General features: G+C 34.6%; 1 long non-coding RNA gene across 1 annotated transcript; it reads left to right on the top strand.

Moving 5' to 3' along the window:
• Positions 1-1,090: 1,090 nt before the first annotated feature.
• LOC113237122 lies at positions 1,091-2,370 on the top strand. The gene is made up of 3 exons (XR_003311009.1): positions 1,091-1,226; positions 1,493-1,721; positions 2,331-2,370. It is a non-coding gene; the product is annotated as an uncharacterized LOC113237122 (long non-coding RNA).
• The last annotated feature ends 9,178 nt before the right edge of the window (positions 2,371-11,548 follow it).

An 11,548-nucleotide genomic window follows, 5' to 3' on the forward strand; every position in this document is an offset into this window, starting at 1 on the left:
TATTTACTTATTCATATATATTTATAGTTAAACACATTTAATTACTACAATACAGGCCAGTAAAAATAATGCTAATAGTAAGTACTATTAAATGAGGGTGGGCAATTTTTGAATTCTTTGCGAGTTGTCTTTATGTAATCTGTTAGATGTACCCAAGCTTCAGAGTTGACGTTCGTTCTGTTTTTATAGTAATAATACTATGACGCCATCTATTTATCGGTGCAACGTTTTTGATCTCGTTGCATGAATAAACTTTTAACTCAACGTAATGAGTGCCAGTTTTATTGTCGTCTGTTTGACGACTTATCCCATTTGCTAGCTTTCGCGTAACGTAAGAGTAAATTGGCGTACCCTTTGTTGAACCTGTCGAGCACCCTTCTTCTTCATCACTCTCGCTGCCGAAAAGCTCAGCCGTCGCCGCCTTCATTACGGGGGTGATTGGGTTGATGACGGTTTTCCTTTTCTTAGGCGCAGTGGTAGTGAACGGCTCACCTGTCTTCTTACTTGTCGAAGGGTCACATCTCGAATGCTTCTTCGAGGATTTCGAGAGCTTAGGCTGCACCGTCGCGCACTCGTCTTCTGACAGGAATAAATCTTGTGCCAAAGACCTAATGGAATAAAATATATGAGTAGTACATAGTAAAATGACTGAATAAAAACATAAATTGTTTGGTAATAATATCTTGCGACAGTGAACTCACAAAAACTGATCGAATGATTAGTAAAACTAGGACAACGATAAAATAAGCACAGGTAAAATATTAAACATTTTGGAATCGAGTATGCGCATTTGTACTTGTCACTAATTTTGCTCCCCAGCAGGATTCGAACCCGCGACTCTTCATCACAGTAAATAGATTCGGATTTGGACTAAAAAATAAATAGTCCGAAAAAAAAATAATGGAATAAAATAGATAATTAATTATAATTGATGAATAGTTCGAATAGATGGCACAGTTATGTAACATAAATTTATTTTAGTACTTAAAATGCACTTACATTGTTCTTAGTTATTTGCAGTGGTTGATTTGTTTTTTTGAGCTGTCCTATTGTCTTGTAGGAAGGTGATCTGAGCAATAATATGGATAGAGAGGACCGGTCTATATAGGCCTTCATACGCGTCACGTTTACCCATATTTGTAATTTGTATATGAAGCAAAATAGGAAAATGCACAGTCAACATAAATGCAAAAACAAATACTCAGTATGATATGCAGCAATCATCGGTAAGTTAATTCTAATATCGATTCTAATTCTAAGTGGATAAGGTAGCATAAAAATAAAATGTGAAATATTGATTGGATATTTTGCATTTGTAAATGTTTTTCTTTGCTTAATAAATCGATTGTATAATTTCAACCTTCTTCTTTATGCAATAAGAACTATAATTTTGTCTTACTAAATAAATGATAGAATTGAGTGTGCGATGTATCATTTTGTATTATCATTAATCTTAATAACATAATTTTATTGAAAATATACCTGCTTACAGAATTTTTCATACAACAATTCACTTAATACTACGAATATAAAAGTTACAAAATTAAACCCCGGCAACGAAACATTGGTATCAAAACTACTAGTCAGATCATATCATCAACACTGTTATACGTCCCACTGCTGGGCATGGGTGTTCATCATAAAAATCTTTATAAATATTGTACTACATCACACTTGCTGCATCATGTTCTATATGATATATTTGAAGAGATCTTTTAAAGGTATGTTGAAACGAAAGGTTCTTATTTTTTAGACTATATAAGTATATGATGTAGGTACCTAAATAATCGGCATAATTGAGTTCAATGTAACGATACCTCATAACTTGGAATCGTTTTAGCAGTTTTGGCTCAGTGATAGAACAGATGAATACATACACACTTAGATACATACACTTAGGTATGCTGCTGAAATCATAACCCTCCTGTTCGCTCCGCTGTAGTCGAGTAATCATAAATGGAAGTAAACACAAACGGAGTCATTTTTACTCTCGGCGTCGAGCACTCTATATTAGATTTATTGATGAGTATTGAATAAAAAATACAGTAAGTACGATGTTAATTTTGAACCCTATTAGCACTGCCTTCACTCAATATAAACGGGTAAATTGGGAGTAAAATAATCATTATTAAAAAACTTATTTTCTTGTGCAGTTGTCATAAAATGTCGGTAAGTTAGCCAAAATTTATTTTTAATTTTCTTTAGATTAAATTTGTTGAGAAACCTGTACAGGTTTTATATACTGTAAATATAATAAATAAATAAATAATTTTAATATTAACAATGAATTGAGGATGTGTAATTAATACTTACTTTCAACTTGTTTTAAGGATTCCGGAGATCAATTATTCAACTTCGTGCCCAGCGCTGCATCACAAAGAGATTTATCTCCAAATGGAACGCGGCTCGGATTGGGACGCAAAAGAAAATCCGAAAAGACTACATGTTATACATATATAAAAAAGCGACTTCGGAGTGGTGCGAGCAAGGTTATTAAAATAGAGATCTATGATACTGATCAAATACAGAATAGTGACCAAATGTGTAAATGTGAAGCAGATTTGTGTGTGCAATACGCGGTGAGAAACATTTTATTGGATGACATTTACCACTCAACAAAAGATATTATAGATAAAATTATGTCGCCTCTAACAACAGACTCTAGTAATGGTTACACAATGTTGTAAAAATGTAGATACGTTTTATTAATAAATTATATTTGAAACATTCATTGTTTTTATCAATACCCGTTATTCCTTACCTTCCTTTTTTTCGACGTAGTCGGGTAGAAAATTGAATAAGGAATAGAATATATAACAAAGCGTTAAGCTTACATTGCGAATTGCATCAGGTACTTAATCATGAATGATCGAGACACGCGCGCATTTGCTATCGTCTCTGCATAGCGGTGTCATTTGATAAGTATAAATATTATAAAATACCAGACCATATGCATTCAATTGGAAGCGTTGTGACATTGTAATACTTTGTTCTTAAAATAAACAGTGAATTGGTAATGTTCTTGAATACATAGAAATAGTCTGCTATAGACGAAATTTGTCAAATAAAAAAGTTTTTTTAGACGACTTCTTGAAATAGATGTCTTCTTGAATAGATGACTTCTTGAATAGATGTCTTCTTGAATAGATGACTTCTTGAATAGATGTAATGACTTCTTGAATAGATATTATTAGGGCGTCTGGATAACTCCTTGTATCCAGATGCCCTAATAATATACTACTTACAGATATTATAATTATATATCGGCCGATATGCTTGTAGTGATTTCATCGATAACAACTGAAAATATAGGTTTTCGGGAGCGTGTAAATAGAGAAGAAGCCAATTCAGCATGCATTTCTTTTTTCATTTCTGGTTTCAGAACATTGTATTGTTTGTTAATGCGCCAGCTTGTGTTCGTTTGCATGAAAACGATTTAGCGATTTGTGAATAATGGAAACATTTTTCCATTAAATCACTTAAATGGTCCATGATCCCAAATGGTAAATTGTGTTCAACCAAAAAAGAACACATCTTTATCTCTGCTTTCCTTATCCTGCTCCGTTAAATCGTTTTTAGGGAATGTTTGCACCTGCAATAAAAATTCATACATTAATGAACTACATACTAAACTACAAATAATACAAATAATCATTACAATGCAATGCACCAGCATTGTAATATCTGTTTATACAGTTTAACAAAAGACTGTGCTTAGCCTTAGTTCACTCTGCCTTCGCAAAAAATAAATTATAAATTTTATTTGAAGAAATAATAAAAGCAAACATTTATGTGTGATTTATCATTGAAAGTGGCCAGCTAAAAATTTATATCCATCTTAAAATACGTTATCATATAACATTCCTTTCACTTAAAAAACTTTGAGATAAGTTGGAGAAAAAACATAATATTTTAGAAAGATTCGTAAAAATAAATTTAATTTTAGTAAATTTATTTTCGTTCATAATTGTAAAGTTAATTCAGAAATAAATTACGACACATTCAATATTTTAATACGTATTTTTCGAAAATCCTACCTTTTTTGCATATACCATCTTTATCTCATTCCTCAATCGGTCATAGTGAAAATCTAACTACAAGTATTTATTACCTTTAATGCATCCCCGATTATACGTACCACCACAGATATATTATATCTATATTATGTCTGTGCCTACCACAGAATATTATTAAGACCTGTACTACAGAATAACTGAGTATTAGATTATTATTATAATTTGATTGTTGTTTTATCAACTTTCTGCAGTAAATAAAATATAAATCCAGTGCAATTAAAAAGGGCCGTGAACTTTCATTTAGCTGTTCCAGCCCCCGTAGCATGGCTACGCATGATAGTCGCGACGCGCGCGATAAAATTGAAATAAGCGCGAGCTATTGGCTGTCTCAATCAGATCCAATTTATATAGAGAGATTTTAGCGTGCGCTTATTGCAATTTTATCGCGCGCCTGGCGCCGCGCCATGCTACGGGGGTGGCCCCTATGGAACTCTGGCATTGTACTGTAATAGTATAGATTTTTGTAGGACTTCGTATATTTCTTGAAATCAGAAATACGTCACTTACCGATGACTGTCCATTATATCCAAATAATACTTTTTTGATGCGTGGCTGTGTTGAAATGATCTTTTAAAATTGAAAGACGTGGTACTAATTTGGTATTACACGCTTTACAAAAAGCTGAGTTGGAGTCATCCATGGCTCTTGATAGCCGCGATGAAAACATAGAACATCCCACTCAGAATGGTAGTTCTGGTCGTAACTCCTTTTCATTTTTATAAATTTGCACAGAAAACAGAACTAAATGTCTACTCAACGACTACCTAGAGCTTAATACAACTCGAAAACGAACACACATGTTCGGGGAATTCCCTAAAATGGTACTAAAGGGTTGCCAGTAAATTAAGAAAAATAAAACCTTACTTGAAAATGGTAGAAATTTGTTTACGTTTTTTACGTATGTAGTACATATTTATGTAACCATGTGAAACACAGTAATTTTATAAATACCGAATCTTGCTAAATAATATCAGCTAAGGGTCGTATCCAGAACTCTATTCAATGCTCAAGTCAGGACTCGAGTATGATTTCAAGTACAAGAAATCATACTCAATTCCTTGCCGCTAGAGTCGTATTTCCAGTGCTTAAAATCATACTCAAGTCCTGACTTGAGCAGTGACTAGAGTTCTGGAATACGACCCTAAATTTGGCAGATATGAAGTGACCGAAGCCGAAGACTTTGTAAATTGATATCGATACCGAAAATCGTAATACTGTTGGGTCAAAGAAAAATTTCCATTAAAAAAATATCATATTTAATATTATCCATACCTTTAGTAATTGTTCTGAGATCCATACGGACACACCAACACAAGTGGCTGACAACAGCAAAGTCACTTGTCCTACGGCTAGTGTTGAGTCATGAAAAAAATTCATTTTGAAAAAAAATATTATTTTTCAGAAAAATTAATAATACAATATGTAATTTCCAGATATTTTTCCCTAATTTTTTCTTTAATTTTCCACGTTTGACGTTGACACCTGTCAAAAGTTGAAGGTACTGAACGAAAATGGAGGTTTTCGTTGGTTTTTTCGCTGTTGAGAATCATTTTAAATCTTATTTTTCTCCTAGGTGGCTTATAAATAACTATACAAGTTTATTTTATAATTCACGCTTAACAAAACTTCAAAAGATATTTCTACACGTAGAACATAATATAATAAAATGAAACTATGTTTCTCCAGTTTTTCGGGGATTTTTGCGGAAAAATGTCCACTATTTGTACAGACATTTTTATTTTTTAATCTTTATTTATTTAGGGGATTTGATCGTTATTGAACATGTCAGTCTTATTAGATAAACGGTACATCAAGGAAACACTTAATAAAATCCATGTTACACAAAACCTCCACGGCATGGCCTACATGTTGGTTCCGACAAAACAGATTTAAACCACCCAACATTAAATGTACGGAAACCAGCCTGTGCAAATAACTGCGCCCTGATAGGCTCCGTCCGAACACACTCCATGTGCAAACGATGTATGTACATCCTCAGGAATCCCACACACTTCGCAATTCGGTGAGTTCACCCTCCTCATCAAATACAAAAATTTGTTTAATGGAACGTGTCCGGATCGAAGCCCGAAGACCCCTGCTTAACTTAACATAGTCAAACCAAGGGACACGGGGAGGCTCACTCTGCGTGGTGTTGTACCAGATTCCTTTTTCCTGGGACCTCATATCGAAATATTTCTTCCAACGAGAATGGAACTTTTTCTTATTGTTTGCAACCACTTCAGAGGCGTCAGGCACAATGTCAACCTCAGGCCCTTCTGAAGCAGTCGCAATGGGTCACTGGTCCGCTTCCTGATTCCCTAGCAAGCCAATATGTGATGGCACCCATTGCAACCTCAAGCATCTCCCACTAGTCGTAACATTATAAGCCAATGAAATACACCGTTTGCCATAAGTATACCGAGCTATTACGTTGAATGGCACTTTTACTATCAGTCATGATTACCACGTTTTGGCAAATTAACGTCTCCATATACGACAACGCCTCACATATTGCATATAACTCTGGCGACATTATTGTTATGCTAGAGGTAATTTTAAAACCTCCCCTCCTATTATTAAGTGGGTCAAAAAAAGCTACCCCTATTTTATCATCGCATCTAGAGCCATCAGTAAATATTTTAAACCAACCCGAATACTTTTCTTGCAATTCTAAAATTACATCCATGCGAAGAATATCACTATTATAAGTACGTTTAGCATGAGAAATACATTCCAACGTGTAGGATAGTACACTATCTAACTAAATTTTTGACACTCAGACACTTAATTTAAACTTAGGTAAAGGATATGAATAGAAGATGTGTTCATCGGAAACTTCCTAGCTTACTACACCCAATAACGGCTTTTGTTTTCGTATTTCTGTTTCGTATTTATTCCAGTAGCTACGAGTAGTAGCCGACACTGGGTTTCTAACTCACGAATCATACTAATTGTTAAATTATTGCCAAAGGAAAGTGTTTTAAGTAAAACTTAGTTGCCAAAAATTGTCATCTGATATGTAACGGCTGTATTCAAAGTTCGCTCTCCATTACATGAATAGGAGTTGTTCTAATAAAACCTCCTACCACCCTCATGGCCTGATTTTGAACCTTTTCCAGCTTATACACGTACATTTTAGCACTATTGTCATATAAATAACAAGCATAATCCATTCCACTATGAATTAAAGAAATGTACAGCCGACGAAGATGCTTAGGATGAACTCCTCATGAGGCATTAACTAAGACTTTTAAAATACTAAGAAATCTCTGCGTTTTTCAAACACGTAATTGATATGCTTACCCCACCTTAAGGATCGGTCTAGCCATGCCCCTAAAAATTTAAATGTTTCCTCAGAACGCAACTCCCGTCCATGTACTTATAGACTTACACGTGGAAATCTGCGACCTCTACTAAAAATACAAAAATCTTGATTTACTTGCCGAAACATCTAAACCTAGACTATCCAATATATCGACGGTTAACAGGCAATACCTCCTATGCCACATTGACTGAACTTTAAATAAACGATAAAATAATGTAAATTTTTTTACGTGTAATTTTAACTTTTGGTAAAAACTTAGTCTTTATTTATTAACAACATTACTTCAACATCTTAAACTAATTAACATTTGCTTTAGTTTTAATAAAAATGTGGTTTACGAGGCATTACTTCAAATTATAAAACTACATTTGTACTGACATGTGGAATACGAGTTATAACATTTTTTAGATTCTTGGTCAAAAATAAAATAATAATGAAACTATATAATTTTTGTTAAGTTTAATATTACTATAATATTCTATAACAATAAATAGTAGATTGTACAACAAGAGCATAAAACACGTCATCTTACCCGAGACGAGTATACCCATCCGTGCCGCAGGCGAGTATGGCTACTTAAGTCGAGGGTAAAATGGGTTTTATGAACGAGTTATATACTCTGCTACTTCGATTGCGCGGAAATTAAACAGCAATATTACAAATAAACAAACGATTATTTAATTAAGGTGATGATTCTCGGATTACGATTTTTCTCTGGTTCATTTCAGTGGTTATCAAAACGTGCGGAATGATGGCATTACGATGCCACACGGTGGGCTGAAAATCGGCTTTCATAGACTTAGGGATTTCAATTTGCAAGTGTCAGTTTTTTTGCCTAATATTGCTTCTTTTAGTTATTACTATGTACAAATATGACACCCGAGTTGATTATGTTCAAAAACGAAGGAGTTATATTTTTTTTTCGAAAAATTTGTATGAAACTTGTATAAAAAATCGAATTATCTTTTAAACGGCAAGGAAAACCGTAATATCCTTACAGGCGGTTATAGTACTAATTATTTATGATTTTTTGGCATACTCCAGATAACGGTCATAAATGCTGTTTTTTTTTAAAAAATCATCAAAATATTTTTATTTAATTTTACATGTGAAACGAAATGATTGTCTTTGAGTTGAGGAACACAAACTTTTTACAACACGTAACAATAAAATACTATCACCCCCATATTCCCAAAGAGTAGGCAGAGGTTTACAGTACACCCACACTTAGACAAATATTGTTTACTTTTATAATGAGTCTAAAAACAAGTGATTAATTAAGTAATTACAACGATATTGTCTTCTAATGAGTCAGAATAGGTGATTAAATGATTCTCAATACCGCACAACAATGCCAACTATGGACTTAATTAAGCTTTTTCTGATGAGTAAGCTAATTTGTTGATTAGTTGTGCTTTCAGTTCTAAAAATATATATATATATATTTTAAGCGCACATATTTTTAAACTCTAATGAGGGTAGTTAACTAATTAACTAACTAATTATCGACTTTTTGCAATAAAAGAGCTAACATTTTGCTTAATAATTTATATCGTTCACAACTGTGTAACTGCTAACATTAAATTCTTTGATCAAAATTTGAAAATGGAAAGTTTAATCACCAATTTAGACTTGTTCGTTCTTCTAAAAAGTGAGAGTACTTCATTTAATCATGAAGTATTGTTTGGTGCTATTGTATCCCGCATAGGCGATTGCCTTTCTGATGAAGATCAAGTAACTCTGAAAGAGTTTTGTCGGAGATTCACGCGAGCTGCTTTACAGAGGTGGAAGAAATCCAAACGATTCATTGATACGGGAATTGGCTGCAAGCAAATATTGATTGGCCAAGTTGTGTGCAAACTTTACTTCATCAAGAACCAACTGCTGATGAGTTACCAGACACACACTCAGTCTCTCAAGAACCGTCTACTTCATCGTGTGTTGGAACAATGACGAAAAGGTCCCGAAAACCATTCGAAGATCTGGGAAGCAAACAAAAAAAGAGAAGATCTTATGATCATGCAGGCAAAAATTCCAGTGAATTAGCATATGCAGCTGCAGCACGTTTGCAAGAAGAAAGGCATGATGTTATTGCATCTGTAATCGAGTATATGATGAAAAATCCAGAAGCAGCCGTTACAATCAATAAAACGCTTAAGAAACCATTGAAAACAGTCATGTTTACACCAGAGAAAGCGCTTGGATTGCTTCTTTCACTAAAACTGTCAACGTGGCAATATATTACGTTGCGAGAGGCTGCCATTCGGGAAGGTGCTGAGGGTATTTATCTATCCTACTATAAAGTGCAACAAACCAAGCTTGATTGCTATCCTCCGAAGCAATCAGTATCAGCTACGGATTCATCGGCCAGGATTAGCCTTCAAGCTTTACTTGACATCACGGTTACTAGGATCCTTCAAAGTCTTTCTGATGATGTGCAAAATAAACAGCTAAAGCTAATATCTAAGTGGGGATTTGATGGTGCTTCCAACCAAAGCCGATATAAACAGAAAATGGAAGGCGAGCAAGATGATTCAAGCATTTTTATGACGACATTAGTGCCATTAAAACTGACAGATGGAGATAATACTTTATGGACGAACCCAAAACCTTGCCCGGCTTTGTATTTGCCGTCCAGTTCAGTTTACTTTTGTAAAAGAGAGCGAAGCAGTTGTCTTTGATCACAAAAGACTAATGGATGATGAAATTAAGGCCCTTATCCCCACAGAATGCAGTAATAGTAACAGTATGACTCATCAACTAATGATGACAATGATCGACGGTAAAGTCTGCACTTATCTTTCTGAAGCCAGATCAAATGCATCGTGCTACCTGTGTTTATCGAAACCAATAGAAATGAACCGCTTAGATGCTGTAACATCAAAGACCGTGTGTTCTGATATATATGAGTTTGGCTTGTCATCCCTACATGCCCGAATAAATTGCATGGAATGTCTGTTACACATTGCGTACAGACTTGACTTCAAACAGTGGGCTACGAGAAGTAATGAGCACAAAGAAATATTGCAGACAAGAAAGGAACTGATTCAAAATAAATTCAAAGATGAGCTCAATCTGTTGATTGATATAGTGAAACAAGGTTCAGGAACTACGAATGATGGGAATACAGCCAGAAAGTTTTTCAAGTTTCCCAAAAAAACTGCAACTATTACCGGGTTGGATGAAGAACTTATCAAGAGATTTGCTGTTATTTTGCAGGCAATCACATCTGGAGAAAAGATTGACGTTGTCAAATTCAAAGATTTTGCCCGCAAAACAGCAGAAAAATACGTAGAATTATACGACTGGTATTACATGTCGCCACCTGTGCATAAATTATTAATTCACGGGGTTGACATGATAGAGAAAAACGACATTGTGCCTATTGGGACTCTTTCGGAAGAAGCCTCAGAGTCTCGAAATAAAGATTTCAGTAGGTTCCAAAGGAGAAACAGTTCCTTTTAGTGTGTAACTTAAGAATGTATATAAATAAACAAGAATATTTTAACAATTAAATAGGTAGTTGTAATTACTTAATCCCTTGTTTTTAGATTCATTAGAAAACTAAACAATATTTGTCTAAGTGTGAGTGTACTATAAACCAGTGTTGGGCAAAATTTGATTGTTCTGGCAATTAAAGATTGACAATTGATTAATTGTCAATTGCGAAACAGCAATTAACGGTTCTCGCAACTTACAATTGATCAATCGTTAATCGCAAATATCTACAATTAACAATTAATCAATTTTCAATCTTTTCATTGCTTTTGATTAACAATTAACAATTAAAACTGACAATTATGATAAATTTATAGGGCATATGGGGGTGAGTTAGGGCGTTGGTTGTGGGGGCCTTGTGGGGGCAGGTTAGGGGGCCGGTTGGGGGCCCCAACCGGCCCCCCAACCGGGGCCTACAACCGGGGCCTCCAACCGGGGCCTTTAACCGGGCCCCCAACCGGCCGGAATTGATTTTAATTGCAAATTTAATTGCAATTAAAATCAATTCAATTGAAATCAATTGCAATTAAAATCAATTGCAATTAATATCAATCGCAATTAAATCAATTGCGACGAATGGTCTTGTATTAGTAGTTTGTGGTCTACACCTTTTGTAAAATTGAATCTGGCAGCACTGATTTTAGCGTCC

The sequence above is a fragment of the Hyposmocoma kahamanoa genome, unplaced genomic scaffold, assembly GCF_003589595.1.
Source record: "Hyposmocoma kahamanoa isolate Upper Pololo Valley unplaced genomic scaffold, ASM358959v1 93, whole genome shotgun sequence".
In the NCBI taxonomy this organism is placed as follows: Eukaryota; Metazoa; Arthropoda; class Insecta; order Lepidoptera; family Cosmopterigidae; genus Hyposmocoma; species Hyposmocoma kahamanoa.